Source organism: Haemaphysalis longicornis, unplaced genomic scaffold, assembly GCF_048455015.1.
Source record: "Haemaphysalis longicornis isolate Haplotype H1 unplaced genomic scaffold, Haemaphysalis longicornis Haplotype H1 scaffold_6, whole genome shotgun sequence".
Lineage (NCBI taxonomy): Eukaryota > Metazoa > Arthropoda > Arachnida > Ixodida > Ixodidae > Haemaphysalis > Haemaphysalis longicornis.
The window spans coordinates 198468716-198489787 of NW_027526407.1; positions in this window are offsets into that span (position 1 = coordinate 198468716).

Here is a 21072-nt window from a genome sequence, read left to right on the forward strand (position 1 = left end):
CGGCCGTCCGTCTGCTATGCGCCACAAGAGCGTCTCTCGTACTGGCGGACGTACAGCAGGTTCCTGTGTGGGCCAAGGATCTACCGGCAGGGGTGGCTAGCGACGTGGCGGGACAGCAGGTTCCTGTGCGGGCCAAGGATGTACCGGAAAAGGTGGCTGGCGACGTGGCGGGGGTGGTGGAGTCGGCAGTTTTGGAGCTTGCTGACGAAGAGCCGCGGCATAGCTAGTAGGAAAATGTTGCGTCGGTGGATCGGGTGGTGAGAACACTTGGTGTATCTCCTCGCGCACCATCCTGGGCAAAGAAGGAGCCGACTGCTGGGACGAAATACCAAGATTATTTAGCTCTTCGCGAAGAACAGACCGTATTAGGTTCCGCAAGGAGCTCTAGTCACAGGTCATACTAGCGACATCGGCGCGACTTCTGGTTGTAATAAGGGCATATTGCAGGCTACGCACCTGCACAGCCCGCTCGATAGCCGTGCCCTCTTTGATAAACTCCTGCACCGTGCGTGGTGGGTTTCAACAAGCCCAGCAAAAAGCTGCTCCGTGACTCCATGCATAAGGTATCGAAGTTTTCTTGGCTCAGACAAGGCTGGATCAGCGCAGCGGAAAAGGCGAGCCATGTCCTCTGAAAACATGGCGACACTCTCGTTGGGCTTTTGAAAACGCGTCTCCAGCAAACGCAGCACTTGGTCTCGTCGATCGTTGTTCGGAAAGGTTTCCTGGAGCTCCTGACGGAAGTCGTTCCAAGTCGCCAATCTCCTCTCATGATTCTCGTACCATGTGCCGGCACCGTCCTCCAGCGAGTAGTAGACTTGCCGCATCTTCTCGCGATCGTCCCATCGGTTGAAATCGGCAACACCCTCAAAATGCGCGAGCCAGTCTTCAAAATCTTCGAACATCTCACCATGGAACGCTTTCGGGGTGCGGGGCTGATGGAATATCACCTGGGAGGTGGTCATCACCGGAGGCGGTCGAGATTGAGGCTGAGGTGTTAACACCGGAGGTTGACTCCGGGGCACATTGTTAGGCAGGCCCGAGAGTTCTGGGGACAGACCGAGCGTGCGGCGACTAGTCCGATGCACGGGGGTGCCGACGAGACAAGGCCTTTCGGGGCTGGTGTCCGTCTGCGATCCAGGCATGGGTGTACCCCGCACCTCCACCAGTGTTGCGTCCCGATAGACGCAGGCAAAATCGGCTGTACGGTATGGCACCGATTTATTAGGGGCGGGGCGCCTAAAATAGGAAGGCGAGAGAGCACGTCAAATCTCAGCAAAAACGGCTGGCCGAGAGAAGCGCGCGGGGAACGGGAACGCGTTTGTGTCGTCGTCTTCGTGCTATCCTGCTATCCAAGAAACACGGCACGTAGCCATCACTTGGAGATTGTACCAAGTGCAATGACCCTTACATACCTTAAACAGGGGTTGCCCTGCTTAACACACAATCCACGCGACAATACATTTGATTTTATTTATTTATTGATTTATTCATATTGCCGCGAACAATACAAAATGTTTGTGGGCAATACCCACACGCAATATGATTTTCTTTACGCGCCGAAAAATTGGCTTTACCCGTAACAGATAGCACTATGATAAAAGAAACCGTTAACATCAGAGCTACTTCGAAACAAAAAAAACTATGAACCGCAGCTGTCAAGGCGTCTTATAAAGTACACATGGGTTTCTACAGAACTTCACCCAGGATTCACGCCTGCAATTTTTGGTGGCATTGTTTAGGCAAGTGTCGCACCAGATGAGTAATGAGAGAAAAAATGAATCAATGCAAAAGAAACCAACGGCAGTAAGTAAAAGCACATAGCAGGAAACATTTTGCAGCAGCGCCGCACGGACAGTACTTCCATAGAAATGTTGCTGCGCATACAAGGGCGGGAAGCAACAATCACTACAAGCGTTGTAACGCAATACACAACGCACTGAGATAGTAAAATGAGAATTTGAAGCGTATCATTTCAATCCGAGCGGCGCACAATATTTGCGCTATTTGAATACGCTTAGAAGTCCTAGAGTAATTGACACCACTTACTCCTAGCCAACCTTAGGTGAACTCCAGAGATAACTCTGACATCAAGAAAGATTTAGATCCATTTTTTTCGAAGCACCACCATGTGTACGTCCCGTTACACACCCTCCGTGCAAGTAGTAACGGTACTATAGTTTCCCGTTACCTGTGGAAAAGAGAGAAAAATGGTGCAGTGAAACGCCAAGCGAACGGCAACTGTGGTTGCAGCCTTGTACAGCACATTGTTTCTGTATGTACCGAGGAAGCGCTCCGCTACAACCGTTGGCAGATCTTCCCGTAGGGCACGTTGCCCACTTGGCACGGTAGTAAACGTGTTCACCCACGATAAAACGCTCCTCGCAAGTACACGCGCTGCAAAAATGAGTGCACACCAAATTTACAAGGAAAGACGTGTGCAAATGCGCACCACCAAAACACGCGACAGGCGCTTCCTGGCAGACTAACTTTAGGCACGCCTTTCCGAACAGTACAAAGACTGCATCACAGAGCAATGACATGTTCCATTCTTCAGAGGTCCCTACAAAAATGGTTTTTGAGGAGGAATTTTCACAAATGTTTTGCACACAGTGCCTAAATAGATGTGATTCGGAAATGAATATCGTTCGCCAAATATAATTATTGCTTTATTGTTAAATAATTTTTTTTGTTATTAGCGTTTCGTCCCTCGTCACCTAGGTGCACTTTAATTGCCACTTCCACAACCCCCCATGTTGATGTCGCGGGCAATAGGTTCTGAACCGCTTGTTTTTTATGTTTTGTTTTTCCGTCAGGCTACGCCGGGCTAAGTTATCTGTGTTATGCGGTGGCCAAGTGATGTCATGTTCCATTCTTTGTGCCGCACTTCTTATCTCATTTGATATAGAGAGGGTTTGTAACTAACGTAACCAGCCTAGAATATTCTACAGTGTTCTGGATCTAATACGATGGTTTGGGAAACGCTCGCGCCAAGACAAATGCTCGCAGAGCAGGCGCCGCGGTATTCGATTCGCAGACACTCGCCTGCGCAGGTCACATTGTTGACTGCTGCTCGCCACCTGTGTATTTTTTAGTTGTTAGGAGGGCAGAAGTTCAAAGCTAAATGTAACTGGTACCGACGCTTCCACAGAAACCCTCGCGTTCAGAGTTTGGTGGCTCTTAAGCTACACATGGGCCTTAGAGCCATCTGTGTTAGGAGGAAACATTTCGGGAGGAACAAAAAATAAACCAGGTGTGATGAAGGATTCGTTCAAAAAGTGACTTCTTTTTGGTGGCATTAGCACAAAAATTTGACTTCAAAATAGCTTTAGCATGCCTCTTATCACTGAGGGCTCATGTTATTGCCATCAGACGCAAGTTGGCGAGCACTTGGTGTGTGTGCTTTAAAGTATAGACTCGTGACTAGAGAAACGTACTTAAGCATACTGTCGGAATATTCACCTCGGTGCTGATAAAAAACATCTTGCATTTTCTCTGAAACAATATTTTTTTTTAGATGCGACTGCATCTTATTCACTCGCCTTGTCCATGCAGCGTCGTCAGCATTGTTGTCGTGCGCCCCTCCCCCATTCTCCTCGCCGCGCGAGCTGTGCTCTCCGCCGCTCACCACCTCTCCTCTCCGACGCCCCTCTCTCGCGAGGGACATTGGATTGGATTCGAATGACTTGGCTTGGCTTGGCTTGACTTGGATTGAATTGGATTGGATTGATTTCGATTGGATTGATTTGGATTGGATTGGACTGAAGGGGATGGTGTTGGATTGTGTTGCGTCATAGCCGCGGCAGACACACTGGCGCCGGCGCATGTGCAGTACTCTCTCTTCCGCGGTCTCGTCTCCTTCGGGCGCGCTGCGCATATAACCGGTGTGCCGCTCTCCGGCGGCCTTTCGGTCAATGGTTGCTCTCCGCTTCCGCTTGAACCGCCCTAAGCGTCGCATCACACCATGGTTCCCGCGAGGGGAGGTGGGCGTAATTTGTATTTATTTCACAATACTGCAGGCCAATGTGCCGGCCCAAGCAGGAGTGGGTACATCGAAATATATTGTAAAAAAACAACAGACAACAATACAAAAGAAACAAAAGTAAGAAAGAAGGTGGCGCTCCAGGTCACCAAGAAACCTATTGGAATGAAAGATGTCACAAGGCAAATAATTCCAGTCCTCTACAGTTCTAGGGAAGAAACTATATTTAAAAGCTTTTGATAGGGCAAAAGTTGGGGTTAGAGCATGTTCATGACCAAGGCGAGTACGTCGTGCTGATAGCGGTTTAACACAGTCAGGGAGATCAATTTTTACATTACCACACAAACAATTGTAAACAAAGGAAAGACGACTGAGCTTTCTCCGAGCTTCTAAAGTAGAAATGTCGTTTAATTTCATTGGGGTTGTCGGGGAATCAAGCCTGCGATATTTCCAGAAAATAAACCTAACTCATTTTCTCTTAATAAGTTCGAGATTCATAATATCTTTCTTCGTATGCGGATCCCAAATAATAGAAGCGTACTCAAGCTGCGAACGAACACTGGCATTATAGGCTAGAATTTTAGTGCGCGAAGGTGCAGATGCTAGTTTTCTTTTTAGAAACCAAAGCTTACGTAATGCGGAAGTGGTAATGCATGATATGTGGGTTGACCAAGTTAGCTTGTTTGTGAGAGTGACCCCAAAGTACTTATACCTGTCTACATTATTTATGTTAGTGCCTCTTAGAGTACAGTGAAATTTACTAGTGCTTAGTTTCCTGGTGATACGCAGTAGCACAGTTTTGTTAGTGTTTAACTGCATGCCCCCGTTCTGACACCAGTTATCGATAGCGATAAGTGCGTCTTGTAAAGCCACATATTCACATGGTGAGGAAATTTGTTTAAAAATGACACAGTCATCCGCGATCAAACGCACAGACACATTTTCAGGAATGACAGAAGCTAAATCATTCACGTAAATCAAAAACAAAAGTGGCCCTAACACACTTCCCTGAGGGACTCCAGAAGACACACGAAGAACAGTCGATAAAAAATTATTAATCACTACATACTGACGTCTATCTTTAAGATAAGCCTGAGTCCACTGAACAATTTTTGTAGGTAATCCTAAGCACTGTAATTTCTATAACAACTTCCCGTGTGGCACTTTATCAAAGGCTTTACAAAGATCCAAAAATAGTACATAACTTTGCCCAGAAACATCAAGCACACGTGATAGCTCATGTACAGTTGTAACTAACTGGGTAACAATGGATAACCCCTTTCTGAAGCCATGCTGATGCTTTGATAGCACATTGTGTTAACTGAGAAATTCATAGACGTAATTAGCAATAACGTGCTCAAGAAGTTTGCCACAGCTGCTTGTAATAAAAATGGGGCGGTAATTCTCAAACGATAAAGGGTCACCTTTTTTATCAATTGGTTTAACACTTGCTATAACCCAATCAGCCGGTATTTCCCCCGTAGCAAGTGAAAGGTTAAAAAGACAAGTTAGGAATTCCAGTAAGTACTCAACGTAGCGGTTAAAAACAGCATTAGGAATACCATCAGGCCCCGCAAATTTTTTCGCATCAAGTTTTAATAGCATGTGAAATACGCCTTCTTGCGTATCTAATAGGTCATTGTCTGAGTAAACAAATGAATGCTCAAGTTCGTAATCATCTGTTTGAGAAAAAATGCTGTGGAAATATGCATTAAAACGTAGTCATGCGTTCCACTGCTGTACAAAAGCAATAAGTTGGTTAACTTGAATGCCGTGGGTGGCAAACCGGGAACTGGGCACGTACCCCGCAACCGCCACCCCCGAATTTTTTTTTCTGACATAGGATACAGAGCACAAAATGACACTTGACCACAGTGCCTGCCCCCCCCCCCACCCCCTTCATCTGCAAAACGTGTCTCCTCCTCGCAGAAATTCAAATTTCTGCCAACGGCACTGCTGGGTTATTAATTTGCATCGCACATACGCAGGTTGCGTGTGTGCCTTAAGTATAGATCAACGTTATATAATTCTTGCTGAGTTTGTGTGCTTCAGCTCTAAAAAAAAGAAATAACGCATAGTGTCGCGTAAGCAATAAGACATGTGAATTTTATTCCAGGATAAACATAAAACATCTTTACCACACTGCAGCAATCAGTACAAAATGTTTGTGGGCAATACAAAATACAAATCTGTACAAAACACAAAAGCACATCAGTACAAAATGTTTGTGGGCATAACTACATGCATTATGATTTTCTTTGCACGCCGAAAAATTCGCTTTACCCGTAACAAATAGCGCTATGAGCAAAGCAACCCCTAAAATTAGAGCTACTTCGGAACAAAAAAAAAATAAACTGTGAACCGCAGCTGTCAAGGCGTCTTATCAAGTAGACATGGGTTTCTACAGAACTTCACCCAGGATTCGCGCCTGCAATTTCTTGGTTGCACTGTTTAAGCAAGTGTCACACCAGATCAGGAAAAAGAGAAAAAATGAATCAATGCAAAAGAAACCAACGGCAGTAAGTAAAAGCACATAGCAGGAAATATCTTGCAGCAGCGCCGCACGGACAGTACTTCGATAGAAATGTTGCTGCGCATAAAAGGGCGGGAAGCAACAATCACTACAAGCGTTTTAATGCAATACTCAAGGGACTGAGATGTCGCCCTGTGTGTTGCCCTGTCCTTTTTGTGTGCACCACCCAAGAAGGCATAGCGCTGTTGGTGGGCACCACCCAATAAACAACAATAAACACCAACAATAGTACAATGAGAATCCGAAGCGTATCATTTGAATACGAGCTGCGCACAATATTTGCGCTATTTGAATACGCTGAGAAGTCCTAGAGTAATTGACACAACTTACTCCTAGCCAACCTTACGTGAAATCTAGAGATAACTGTGACATCAGAAAGCTTTAAACTCATTATTTTTGAAGCACCAGCATGTGTAGGTCCCGTTACACGAGCCCCCGTGCACGTAGTAACGGCACTATAGTTTCCCGTTACCTGTGGAAATGAGAGGAAAATGGTGGAGTGATACCAAGCGAACGCAAGCTGCGGTAGGAGCCTTGTATAGCCCTCGTTCATCTAGGTACCGAGGAAAGCGCTCCGCTATAACCGTTGGCAGATCTTCCCGTAGAACACGGTGCCCGTCCGGCACGGTAGTAAATGTGTTCACCCACGATAAAACGCTCCTTGCAAGTACACGCACAACCAAAATAAGTGCACACCAAATTAACAAGGAAAGACGAGTGCAAATGCGCTCCGCCAAAACTCGCGGGGGCGCTTCTTAGCAAACTAACTTTAGTCGCGCCTTTCCGAACGGTTCAAAAACTGCATCACAGATCAATGACAAGTTTCATTCTTCAGAGAGAGCTACAAAAATGGTTTTCGAGAAGGAACAAAATTTTCACAAATTCTTTGCACACTGTGCCTAAATAAACTTTATTCGGAAATGAATATCGCTCGTGAATTTTAATTATTGTTTTATTGTTAAATAAAATTTATTTCTTTGTTATTAGCGTTTGGTCCTCCGTCACCTAGGTGCACTTCAATCGCCACTTCCACAACCCCCCATTTTAATGCCGCGGGCAATAGGTTCTGAACCGCTTTTCTCCCGAAGCTTCACCACCATTTATATTTACCTTGCCCGTTCACTCCGATTAACTTGTCTTCGCCTTCAAGACAGCTGCGTCGTATTTGGCTTTGTGACAATTCGCCAGGAGGACATTTCAGTAGGGGAGTAAAAATGCATTGTCCCACACGAACTGGAACAACAAAAAAAATATAACAAAACAGGGAAACAAACAGGGAAATTTACATTTACAAATATACAAGACATGCTTGACTTACAAAAATATGCAGCAGTGAAACTAAGACACCTACGCAGAAAACTGTGTATAAACTCCCGCACAAAAGAAAACAAGTATGCAATGAGGAGACGTGCGAACTAGGAAGACTGGTGTAAAAATTTAGCTCTGAAAATATTTGCGCAAATGTAAAAGCAATTCGTTGTCGCGTGCGCGTTGGATGATTTTCCGGGGAAGCTTATTCAAGGATTTTATTGCGCGGGGAAAAATAAATTCATCAAAGCAGTTGTACGAGCGGGCACCTCTTTCTTCTTAAGTGCGTGGTCAAGGCAGTGCGAGACATATGTTAGAGGCACCAGCTAAGCATCTTTGTAGAGTGGTGTTTTGTGAAAGTATATCCCCTAGAAAGGCAATACGAGAAACGTCACTACGCGATGGCCTGCCAAGAGAATCATTTATCCGAGTAATGCTACTCGGAAATCTGTAACGCTTCGCACAAAACGAGCAGCGCGGTTCTGTGTGGCTTCTAGACTACCCATCAGATTCTGCATGAAGGGATCTAATACCGTGCAACCTTAATCCAGAGTCGGACGGAAATGTGTAGTGTATAAGAGTTCTTTTATATCTTCCGGAGCCTGCTTAAAGTTTTACTTAATAAAGTCAAGAGTGTGGGCTATCTTCGTTGTTATAGATTCTATGGGCTGGTTCTATCTCAAGTCGCACGAAAATGTGGCTCCTTAATGTTTAGCTTGGCTCACCTGAGGGATAGCTTTGTTATTTAGGTTGTATTGTGTTTGGGGTGGTTTGCGTTTTCTGTAAAATTGAATGTGGTTGCATTTAAATACGTTTAGAGGCATGAGCAACTAGCTGCACCAAAGACATGTTATATAGGTCAGTATGTAACGTCAGCCTATCCGAATCTTCTCGGATGACTTTGTACAAAAAACAACCGTCTCCCTGTAGCCGTATACATGAAGTCACCCGTGCACCGATACCATTGATATATACAAAAAATAAAAGTGGTCCGAGGACCGACCCTTGGGGCACACCGGATGACACCGAAACGTTGGTTGATGAAACACAATTAGGTAAAACCTATTCGACCTGCAGGTTCGATGATTTCGAAGCCAGCAGAGAATATTGCCTGGTAAACCAAGAAACCTTGTATAAGAAGAGGTTGTGAGAAACTTTGCGAAAAGCTTTCTAAAAATCTCTCAGTACACAGTCTGTTTGTAAAACATTATCGAAAGATATAAAAAGATCTTTCGGTAATTCAATTACATATCGGCCGGTCCTAAACCGGTGTTAATATTCCACAAAAAATGGCTTTTTTAGCGATGGGTAATGATGGCTGTGTATATGATGAGTTCAAGTTTCTTGCAACAAAAAGCAGTTGACGTATAGGTCGATCATTTTGAACCAAATCTCGGCTACAGGTATTGTGAATGGGGATGACGTCTCCAATTTTCCAACCCTCTGGTGGTATGGATATTGAAAGAGGTATGTTATACAGCAGTGTTAAATATTTATATATGACAGAAGCGCAGAATAGGAGGACTAGATTTTGAAGAGTTTGGTTCTATGGTTTGGGGCAGGTTTAGCATTCCGTAGTCATCAACGATAATTACAGGCATAGGCTCAAGTAATAAGAACGTGCAAGTCGGAAATTGGCTTGGTTGACATCGTTGAAAGCTAGATTAGAAATACCCCCGCACGGGGAGCCTTGAGTAATCTTGGTGACGGTATTAATGACACCGTGGACCCCGAGCCCCCTTACTCACGCTGATCCCGACCGTGGTGATAAGTTTTAAGGTGAAGGGTACAAACCTGAAACGGTGGCCGTCAAGGTCAAGCTCTGGCGGATGGGCTCCCCGTCTGTTTAGCAGGCAGGGTGATCTTAGACCCCTTCAGCTATCAGGGAAGGCTCACGAAGAAAGTACCCCCGTTCCCTGCTTTTTCCAATGCCATATGGGTAATTCGAAACCCCGCAAAAACGTGATCGGTCCCTGAAAAGGGGCTGTACCGAAGTCTCCTTTGCACCCTTGCCTGAAGGGACATTTCCAAGACCCGACAATTTCTACCTCTATCTAATAACGAAATCTCTTGACCACTCAAAACCCACCTTTGCACAGTCTGTTTTTCTCATTTTAAAGTTTCTTGAGGGCATCGTCGGAAAGTCCTACAAAGCCAAAAAACTCAGAACATGGGAAATCCTCGTCCAATTTACAATAGGCAGCAATCTATTAACCTTTCACAAACACGCATTATAGATACAGACAAAGATCCGTCCCCGCCGCACGCTGACAAACTCCCAGGGCGTGATTTTCGATCATCACCTATTCAATGAAACAGAAACAGATCCCCCCGAGAGCCTTCGAGAGCAAGGCGTGACGGCAGCACGAAGGATAACTATGCGATGAAATATTACAATACGTACCAAACACTTCATCGTGACATTTGATAGCTCAACGCTCCCTGGGTCGGTGAATGGAGGTTTTATCAGATGCCCAGTCGGACCATACTTACCGAACCCGCGCCGCTGCTTCAAGTGCCAGCGGTTCGGGCACGGACCGCCTCTTGCCGCAACCAAGGGTCCTGTGCGAAATGTATCGCACAACACCATCCCACTGAAAACTGTGACTTCACCACCTTCACCTGTAAAAACAGTCAGAGACCGCACGTGGCATGGTCCCACAGCTAAGACAATGTCCAGCAGAAAAGAAAATAATCACTGTTAAGGTCAAAGAGAACATCACCTTTCCAAAGGCACAAACAAGGTTCGCGTCTTTCCGTCTGGACAAGTACGCCAACGCAGCTCGCTGGGAGGTGGAGTGGCGTTTGGTTTCGGTAGGGACCCAGTACCGATAGTCAGACTTGGTCCCTGCCCCGCGCTCCTCCGCCCCCCCCCTGGGTTGTTTCAGGCAGCCCAACCAGTCAACACACTGCTTGCTGAGCCCCCAGCGATTGTGGTGGCTACCGTTCCCAGGGGGGCCGATGCTGCTCTTGCCCCTCCGTCCCAAGCTTCCAGCCCACTGAGGCTGCTGAGGACATGGCAATGGTGGCCTCCGCATCAGCTCCCACCTTCGCCTCACCAAGTGGGCTAAACCGGAGCGGGCCCGACGGGACGGCTCAGGCAAAGGGCACCCGAATGGGTTCTAAGTCCAGGGGGCCCACTTCGTCGGGCACCCCCATAGCATCTGATGACGAGATGGACGTCGGGCCATTCTTGCTTGCCGCGCACCGCAAGGAACGGCCTGCGACGTCCAACCAAACAGAAAGGTTCCAAAAGCCCCCTCCAAGAGTACAAGCCCCGAAAGACACATCAACACACATACACCCAGGCTCTAGTAGCTCTTAAATCTCCATGATGGGAAGGGAAAATATTATTTCATGGAACTGTAGAGGCCTTTTTAAAAATCTTGATGATGTTGTAGTGGCACGCACCTCATTTCTAGCAGCGCCATTATCATCTGCATCATCCCATCATCATCAGCAGCGGGGCTTGCCTGGCCGCGTGAGCAGTGACACGCGACACACGGCTCGAATTAGTTACCAGAAACATTTCTTTTATTAGGAGACCTCAATGCTCATAACCCCTTTTGAGGTTCTTCCCGCACAAATGTTCGAGGACCCCTCGTTGAGAAGTTTGCAAAAACATCGGTAGCATGCCTTTGTAACAAAAAACACATACCATCATCTAGGACACAGCACCTATTTATACCTTGATTTGAAACTCGGTTGCAATTCTCTTTCTGTTACTCGAGGGGGACGTGGGCGCCGCCCATATGATAGCGGCCGCTTCCCACCTACATAAACATATATAGGTAAAGGCCCCAGCATTTCATCTTCTCAAAGCAAGTTTAACGAAGGAAAAGCTAACTGGAGTACTTTCATAGATACATCTAAACTACTGCACACAGCCATAGCACACTTACACGTAGAGGAAGCTGCCCAACTCCTCACGGTGCACATGCTGGCTGCTGCCGAAACTCCATTCCCCAGGTGTCTCTTGCCCCGCGCAACCCAAGGAGGCCCTGGTGGAACGAGGACTGCAGGCGAGCACGAGAGGCCCAGAAGAAGGCGCGGGGTGTCCTTCGTCGCTACCCCACGTCCGATAACCTCATGTCCTTTAAATGGGCAAAAGCAGTTGCGTAGTGTGTGCGCCGTGCTGCACGAAGGCAGAGTTGGCGCACTTTCCTCACATTCATAAATTCATACACCGACACTCACAAAGTGTGGACACACATACGAAAGCTCAAAGCAGAAAAAACACACCCCCTGCTTCTGGTTAGTACAACAGGGGACACACTCAAAGACCAGGCTGACACACTTGGACAACACTTCCAACACGTGTCCAGTTCAGCACACTACACAAACAGTTTCATAAAACGCAAAATGTCTTGCGAAAAGAAGTCCCTGCGTGACAGCAACAAGTTTCACACTTCATACAATTCTCCTTTTTCAATTCGTGAGCTGAAGGCTACTCTGACCACATGCAAACCTCCAGCTCCAGGTTTAGATAAGATTACATACGCCATTATACAACACCTCCAAAGAGACACACTTCTAACACTCTTCCACCTACTTAACAAGGTATGACTTTCGGGGCACAATCCAAACTCTTGAGGAATACTGTAGTCGTAGCTTTCCTGAAGGGGTGGAAGGACCCTTCCTCTTCCGCTAGCTGTTGACCCAGTGGCCTGACCAGCTGTCTGTGTAATCTCTTCGAGAAGATGATAAACAGGACACTAGTGTACTTCTTAGAGTACAATGGTCTTCTCGAGAGCTGCCAGACAGGCTTCCGGGCAGGGCGATCAACTACCGTTCAACTCGTTGGGTTAGAGTCCTATATCAAAGATGCTTTCCTCCACAAGCAGCATTGTATGACATTATTCTATGATCATGAAAAGACGTATGATACTGCTTGGTGGTATAGTATCCTCAGCGATTTGAAATCCTTTGGCGTGTAGGATAACACGATGAACGCGCTTGCCAATTACATGTCTGAAGGAACGTTTCGCATGCTAATTTGAACTACACTTTCTAGGGTTCATGTGCAGGAAAATGGCGTGCCAGAAGTTGTAGTTTTGAGCTCCACCTTTTCTATTGTGAAAATGAATTCTCTTAGGAAGGCACTGCCTCTATCGATTTCCTGTTCAATCTATGTAGAGGACTATCAACTCTCCTTTATATCCTGTAAATTGTCTGTCTTTGAGCGCCACGTCCATCTTGGTGTTAACAAGCTTGCCGGGTGGGCAGATAGCAATGGTTTTAAATTTATTCCAGCAAAGTTCACTTGTGTTTTGCTTTCCAAGAGCCGTGACATCCGGCCGAATCCAGACACTCAACTCAAAGGCACCTCAATTCGTGGCAAAAGGAAAACAATTTTTCAGGTATATTCTTTGATGAAAAGCTCACATTCTTCCCACACAAAAAACTAAAACGTAAATGCCTAAAAACAATGACTATCATGAAGGGTCTCCCGCACATTTTTTTGGTGCTGACAGAGAACTTTTTGTACGTTTTTTTACGAGTCGGTTCACGATTGGACTATGGTAGCGTTGGCAATGAGACAGCTACTAAAACAACCGTCAGAATGCTCGACCCTGTACTTCGCTTAGGCCTCCGCTTGGTGGTGTGGTGCCTTCTGGACAAGTCCAGTTGAAAGCCCGTATGAAGAGTGCACCCAATGGGGCCCTAGAACGTGAGTGAGCATGCACGGACCTGCTGTATGCTTTTACAATCTCATCAATGCCTCGCCATCCTTTTACGTCAGTTTTTGTGAGACATCCATATCTCAACTCCTTTGTAATCATCCATCAATCTCTGCTTCCTTCCTTTTCAGAGTAAGAGAGAAGCGTCACAACTTGATCTCATGTTTTGAGACGCCATCAAAATCTCCTTTACTGAATTTCTAGTACTGTGGCAGCTTTGCCAGATATCATGTGATATTTCTTTCACAAGTGTGGAGAAAAACAGGGTGTCTAGAAGTGCAATCCTGCAACATTTCTTGTTTCTGAAGCACAAATATAAGTGTGCTGAATGTTACACGGACGCTTCAAAAACTGCCACAACTGTTTACTTTGCTGCGCATACTGGCACCTTTAATTTCTGTAAAACTATGAATAGAACGACCAGCATCTTTACGGCAGAGGCTTATGGCATACTACATTTAGCTAAACATATTATTCCAAATTGAATTCAGAAATCCGTCATTTATAGTTTCTTTGATTGTTGTGCATACATTATCATCACACAAGTCTAAAAACCTTGTGGTCAATGTTCTCGATATTACTATTATGTCTGTGTATGCGTTAAACCTTAAGGGACCATGTTGTGTGTGTCAGGGCCCTCTGGGATTGCAAGTAATGAGACCGCAGACAGAATGGCTGCCGCTGCTGCTCTTACAACTTAAGTTGACATAACAATACCTTACACCAACGTCAAGTCACACATCAGACAACACCTTCGCACAACACGGCAAGCATACTGGAATGACCAGGCAGACAAGTATGTTATAGAGCCACTCTTGGGAGAATACACCACTAACACACACAACACACACAATGAAGTTACCCTGGCCCGATTATGGATAGGCCACACGCATGCAATACACTCCTACCTGCTCACAGGATCTCCAAGACCACTGTGTAGCAGGGGTATATGCGGCCTATACGTGATTCATGTGGTACTTCAATGTAGAGCACACCCCACAACACGACACAAACATTTCCCACCACTATACAGACAACACATCCCTATTTCAGCCCGTTTTTTCCATCGGGTTTTTAAGTTTCTTTCTGAAGTCATTTATTACATCTCATCTCTTATCGTGCGTCATGGCAACCTGGACATTCACAGCAGTCTTCTTCAGCTTATGTTTTACTTCTTTTATTTTTACTGAAATGCTTCAGTTTTACTTTCATGCAACTAAAATTAGCTAACCATCCTATGGCACTCTTTGCCTTCAGTCGGCCGTGCGCAATAAAAATAACAAATAATCATCATCATTAATTTCAAAATACTCGTTAAAATATTTGGCCCTATCAACATCGTTAAGGACACGGTTATTAACAGTGAGTGGAGGTACACTTGTACATTTTTTGTGTTTGGAATTTACCAGTTTCCTTAATTCTTTGGGTTTGTTTTTAATTGTCGAGTTCTACGAAAGTAAGAACGTACTTTTTTCACAATTCACTTTATTTTTAATAAAAGTCCTGGTTCCTCAAGGCTAGCAACGAAAAAGGTTCTGTGTGGGCTCTATGCTTCCTAAACATTCATTTCCTCTTATTCGGGAGTGTTTTTCTTTCTCTTGTGAACAATGGCCTATTTGATCTTTGCTTTCCCGAAACTATCCTAGATTGTATATCGAATTCTAAAACGGCGAATATTTTTTCCTTGAAGTTCCACCATAAATGTCGAATAACCGATGCAGCACTGTGCGACTCGAACAACGAAAACAATTCCTCTAACTCTACGGCAAGTGAATCATATTCGCTCCCAGTTGTAGAGGTAAACTTTACAAGGCCGGGTGGCAGTTGAAGGAGGGCGATCACTTAAGGCCTGCGCGGTTTTTCCCGCAGGATCAGTAATGTCAGGGATTGCAGAGGCAGATTCATTCGGGGATTCACAATTTGAAAAACAACATAAATCAAGCGTGTTCGTATTAACGCTAGAGAACCCAATAGGGACATCAAGAAATTGGAAAAAGACCCTGGCTGGCGATAAGGCCTCGAAACGCTGAAGCCAATGATGCTTTGGAGGAAAATACAGGCATTTTATTTATCCAGTGTATATCAGGCGTATAAAATCTCCCTCGATTACAAATAATCTGTTTCACATTTTGCAGCCGATCGGATAATGAAAGGACGGGGCGAATACTGCTGTTCCTTGGTGGGCGATAAAGCACCGCCATCATATTTTGTTCGCCATTATGAAGCACAACCTTTAACCATACTGATTCGCAGTCTATACTGCAAAAACACATCGGGAAACTCGGGGTGCTTTTTCTAACCAGAATAAATACACCTCCGCCGCGTGAATTTCTGTGGTCACATAATGCTTCATATTCGCGGGGGAACTCCTCAAAATTGGTAATGGGTTGGTCCCACCATGGGATAACAGGGGGGATAACAGGCTCGCTAGCTCATCAGTTTTATTTTCCACACTGCGGAGACTTGAGGAACACGCACTCACAGAAGACACAGAATGCTGAGTAGCAAGGTCACGGCCGAGGCGTCGTGTGCGAACTACTTTTTTGACTGCACAAAAGTTTTGGGGACGACACCAAAGATATCCGCCCCAATCAATAAACAAGTTGTCATGCCTGAGCTTGTTTTTCAAATACTGCGCTTTGCCAAATTCAGGCAACTTTTTCTGTGACACACTTAGTCGGCGTGAAAAATCTTCGCGCACAGAAAATTCAGTATCTTTGAGTTTCGCGCCTCACGTCGAAGCAGACTCGTTATCTTTAAACCCAAGAAATCCTACAGAGATGGGCGAAATTTTCCCTTCGTTGAAAGAGCCCGGTCTGTGGGCACGGTGATTGTTAAATGCATCAAGTGCAACCCCAAGTGTATTGCGGCAGGACGAAACGGGGGTTTCTTCAGATTTACTATCAGGCAAACAAAAAAAACAGAATATTTCGACGCTGCCTGTTCACGGCAGCGTCTGTGCATGCCTTCAGCGCTCTATTTCTACTGATTGCACTTTAAAAGCAAATTCGGCACCAACAGTACCATTAGTAGAAGTTGCCTGCCTTTGCTCCAAGGAATTGACTTTATCCCTTAGTTTTTCTAACTGTTCGTCAGTGGTACGCTGTTTGCTACGGATACCTGGTAAGTCGGAAATGATATTTTCTTGAGAGGACTCAATTCTGGTCATTACTTCTGTTATTGCAGACAATTCAGATGTTTCTGTCTGGGTGCACGATTCATGAACTTCGGTAGGGCCAGGATTCAAAATTACGTCACCTTACAATAATAAGAGCGATTGCGACATAAGGGTACGGTGCACTACAATCATGAGTTGTTGAGCAACGGCGAGAAGAACGTTTTTAATATCACAGGGGCATGACACCACAATTAAGAATCGTTCTTATACAGGGACAGTTATCGAAATAACTAACCTCGACGAGAAGCGCTGGTAAGTACGTGGCCTGTCGAGTGGTGTCATGCCCCGAGCCTTACAGCTGCGGTGGAAATATATAAGCACATTGCGATGTCCCTGGTTGCCAGGCTTGGTCACAGGGTTGCCAGGCTCATACGTCGCTCAGGCCCAAGTTTCGAATGACATCCAAAACAGAAAAATCCGCATGTTGAAGTAGCAGAACTAGCGATGGGTTCGACGACGAAGCCGCTTGAGCAGATTGGCAGGATCGAAGGAAAAACCTCGACAAGAAGCGCTGGTAATTACATCGCACGTCGAGTGGTGTCGTTCCCTCTTTACTATTATTTTTACATAGACAATTTAGTAATTAATTACACGATTCTATTACATCTGTGTCATCATCAAATACCTTTTTCTACGGCACTCTTTGCTCTTGCTGAACTTGTGCTAATTAAGCCAAAATATTATCATTATTGTTTTGTGGAAGGCTGGCTGCTTGAACAAAAGCGCCCTCAAAAGATGCTTCAGCCAGCAACGTGATGTTTAATAGTCTCCTGTGTGGGGAAAACACTTTGACATCAACGTCAGGCACTTGCCTCAATAAAGGGCACTGAAGGATGTAAGTCTGTTCCGGGGTTCTTTAGTCTGCTGTTTGACACAGTATTGGTTTTGTAGTTTGGATTTCGCTTAGTTGAAGGTGCGCTGTCGCGTTCGCATTTCTTGCCACTTTGCACACTGGAATTCACTGTCAAATTGGTTCGCCGTCTACTACGACTTCCTTGATTGCCATTCGATGCATTGGATATTAGCTAAGTCTAGCTCTGGCGCTGTTAGTGGAGAATACAAATTTTAGTGGCGAAGCCTTTTAGGGGCTCTGACTGTTGGCGTGTCCGGTCGTCGTCACCGTCGTAATCATTGTTCGTCTAATGTAGTTACGGTTCTAAAACACCGGAAAACAATTTTACGGCTCGCGCTAGAACGTAAGGCGTACTAAAATAACACAATGTTTAGTGCGCGGAAAGGCAAAAACGAGTCCCCTTTCGCGCAGTAGCTGATCGGACCTGTTCGAGAAAGCCGCCCGCATCTTCCCACGGGGGGAACTCGAGTAAATGCGTCGCATCTACTCGAGGCAAGCAAAGCATCACGTCAAGCGAAAGCCAAGCAAAGACGCCCTTGACTGAATTCCGAACGCGCGCTCAGCCGCTTATATACGTTGAAGGGACTGCGTAAGCCGGTCCCAGTCGACGACGTTGGCGTACTTGTAAAGCGGCGAGGACCCTAGGTGTTTGAGCCAAGCGCGGATGTTTCTTCGCCGGAGAACGGCACACCGGTTATATGCGCAGCGCGCCCGAAGGAGAGGAAACCGCGGAAGAGAGAGTACTGCACATGCGCCGGCCCCAGCGCGTCTGCCGCAGCTATGACGCAACACAATCCAACACAATCCACTTTAATCCAATCCAATCCAATCCAAATCCAATCCAAGCCAAGCCAAGCCAATTCAATCCAAGCCAACCCAATCGAATCCAATCTAATGCCCTCGCGAGAGAGTGTTCGAATCCAATCCAATGCCCCTCGCGAGAGAGTGTTCGCTTTCGCCTCGACTCGACGCGCATGCGCAGTGAGCGTGCGGACTACGGACGCCAACGCGGGTGACATCGTGAGTTACTTAAATGCTCTGCATTTAAAATTATCTGGCTATTACGATACTCCCTGTTGAGATATTTGTGTGCAGCCGCAGTGCGCGGAACCAACACTCACGCGTAAGTTCTCTCAACGGCACCGATGATAAGTCTCTGTGTTGGCTGCGCGTTGTGCGTCTCTGGAAGGTACCGTGAAGTGCGTCTTAAGCGGACGCACATTTCAGTCACACGAACGCCTCTTCCCCCCTTCGTCACGTTTTCGTTAAGTGTCACGCCGTCGAGCACCTCGGCAATGCATCCTGCCCGCCGCCTTTCTCCCCCCCCCCCCCCTCGCACATTTTCGGAGAACGCTGGCTCACGCAGCAAAGGCGAACTTCCTTCCCCTCAAAATTTCCCGACCCCCTCCTCCGTTACTTTCTTTCATCGTTTGCGTTTTTTTCACTAGTCGGTCCAGCCATTTTTCAATCGGTCCCGACGACGGCGACGCGGCTCAGCCCACGTACAAGCGACAAAGGGCTGTACCCTGAAAAACACCACTTTACGTTTACGCCTCGCACTGGGGCTCTAAGTAACGCGTTCTAGGAAAACACTGCGGCACTAGTGCTAGCCAGCTGGGTGCTTCAAAGGCAAGAGACTTTTACGGCAAAGCTGTATACCGGTGTCCCCCAACGGTTTAATCTCCCGTAGCAAAAACGCCGAGGAGCCAAGAATACTCTTATACCCTGCGCGATTCGCCCCTTACTAGGTTTCACCCTAGTATAGATGTGCCGGGATTTTTATTTTCGAGAAAGTTGAACGAATTTCTGAAACAACTTACCCATGTAGTTTATCGCCCGTTCCGGCGCTTATGAGTAGTGGATTTGGTAGTCCCAAATAGGGAATTCCCCACATGTTGAGAAAAACCTCGGGGCCCAAGCGTGACACGTTGAACTACCAGGGCTACCACGTCACCGCCTTCTCTGGCCGAAGAAGACGATGAAATCTCTTGAGCATGCGAGCCATACGCGAAGCCTTCCTGGAATCAGAGGTAGGAAGGCTGAATGTGAGCGACGCGATGTCTTGTTCTTGCCCAGCCCAGAAGGCCCTACAAAAATATATAAGTAGACACCTGCTGCCAACGTCTGTCTCCATCCTCGACGGCACAAAAGAGACGTTAGCGTAAAAGAGGGCGCTTACGAGAGAGAAACAGAATGGGAGTTCGACATGTTTCAGAATATACGAAATAACCAGGATCAGGGATCTTTTTGGGGAGAAGTGGCAGGCGGCGTAAGGGAGGAAGGGTTTAACAATAAAAAGTTGCCATATAGTGTTTCGTCGCGACTGCGCGCTCCCGCAAGCCAGGTTTTTCCGAAAGTGAAAAATGAACAAGAAACACAGCGGAAATGCAAGAACATCCTTTGAAGGTTTTGAAGCTTTTCCTTTTTAGGTGCAAAAAGCACGAATTCAAGGTAAATTAGAAGCAGAAAACGCAAATTAAACACTGCAAGCCCGCAGACACAAAATTAGACACAAAATGCCCGCAGGGTGAGATGCGAACCCACGACCTCCAGAATACCGGTCTGGTGGGAAGACCACTACGCTACCGGCGGGGCTGTTTCCCAACCACTTTCATGGGTATTTATGTTAGGGTGTTTTTGTTTCCTGCACTTGGGGGTGGTAGCCAGTGCCCCTCGGATATATATATATATATATATATATATATATATACATGTATATTGTTTTCTACGTCTTTCTCGTTTGTCTCTGTCTCTACTAACCTTATTATTTTCGCGCTCTGTGTGAGTTTTTATCTTTCAGACTATATATGAAACACAACCAAAGAGGATTGATTTTAACGTTAAGACCGGTGACCGGCTTTCGTCAGGTTGTTCTGACGAAGGCCGGTACTCTGCCGGAACGTTAAAAGCCATCCTGTTTCGACGTGTTTCATTTTCTTCATTATACTTACCACTGTCTACGGAATTGTTTCGCTATATATCTATATATATATATACAGGTCGTGGGTGCGATTCCCGTCTCTGATAACGTGTGATTTTAGGTCGATATTTTGACTTCTTTCTGTATTTCTGTATCGCAAAACCAACAATTACCTCTTTCCGCGCTTTCAAAGACGTTCAAGTACAAGAATAGCACTGGTAATAAGTGAGGACTATTTCGTGTGCGTTATCGGGGGATCCCTCATCTCCTATATTTCTCTTCCGAATATACAGTAATGCAACATAGTGAGGTTACAATCCTTACCACTCTTCCACACTGAGAAAGCTAAAAATGGCCAAAAACTCCTTACGCTCATGGGTGTTACGACTCCCTCATCTCTATGCTGAGAATTTTCTCCGTGATACCTTAAGTTTAGAAATGTAACACTGTTGTGTGTTTAAATTGCGTTGCGACTTTGAAAGGTAAATATTGCTATTCCTAAGCTCACTTTGATTTGTTTCTGTACAGTTGGCCAGTCCTGGAAAGAGGTTTTAATAGCCATTCATGACGGCGAGGTGTGCGCAGTATTCATTACAGTGAACCCCGATGATGGTAAGAGC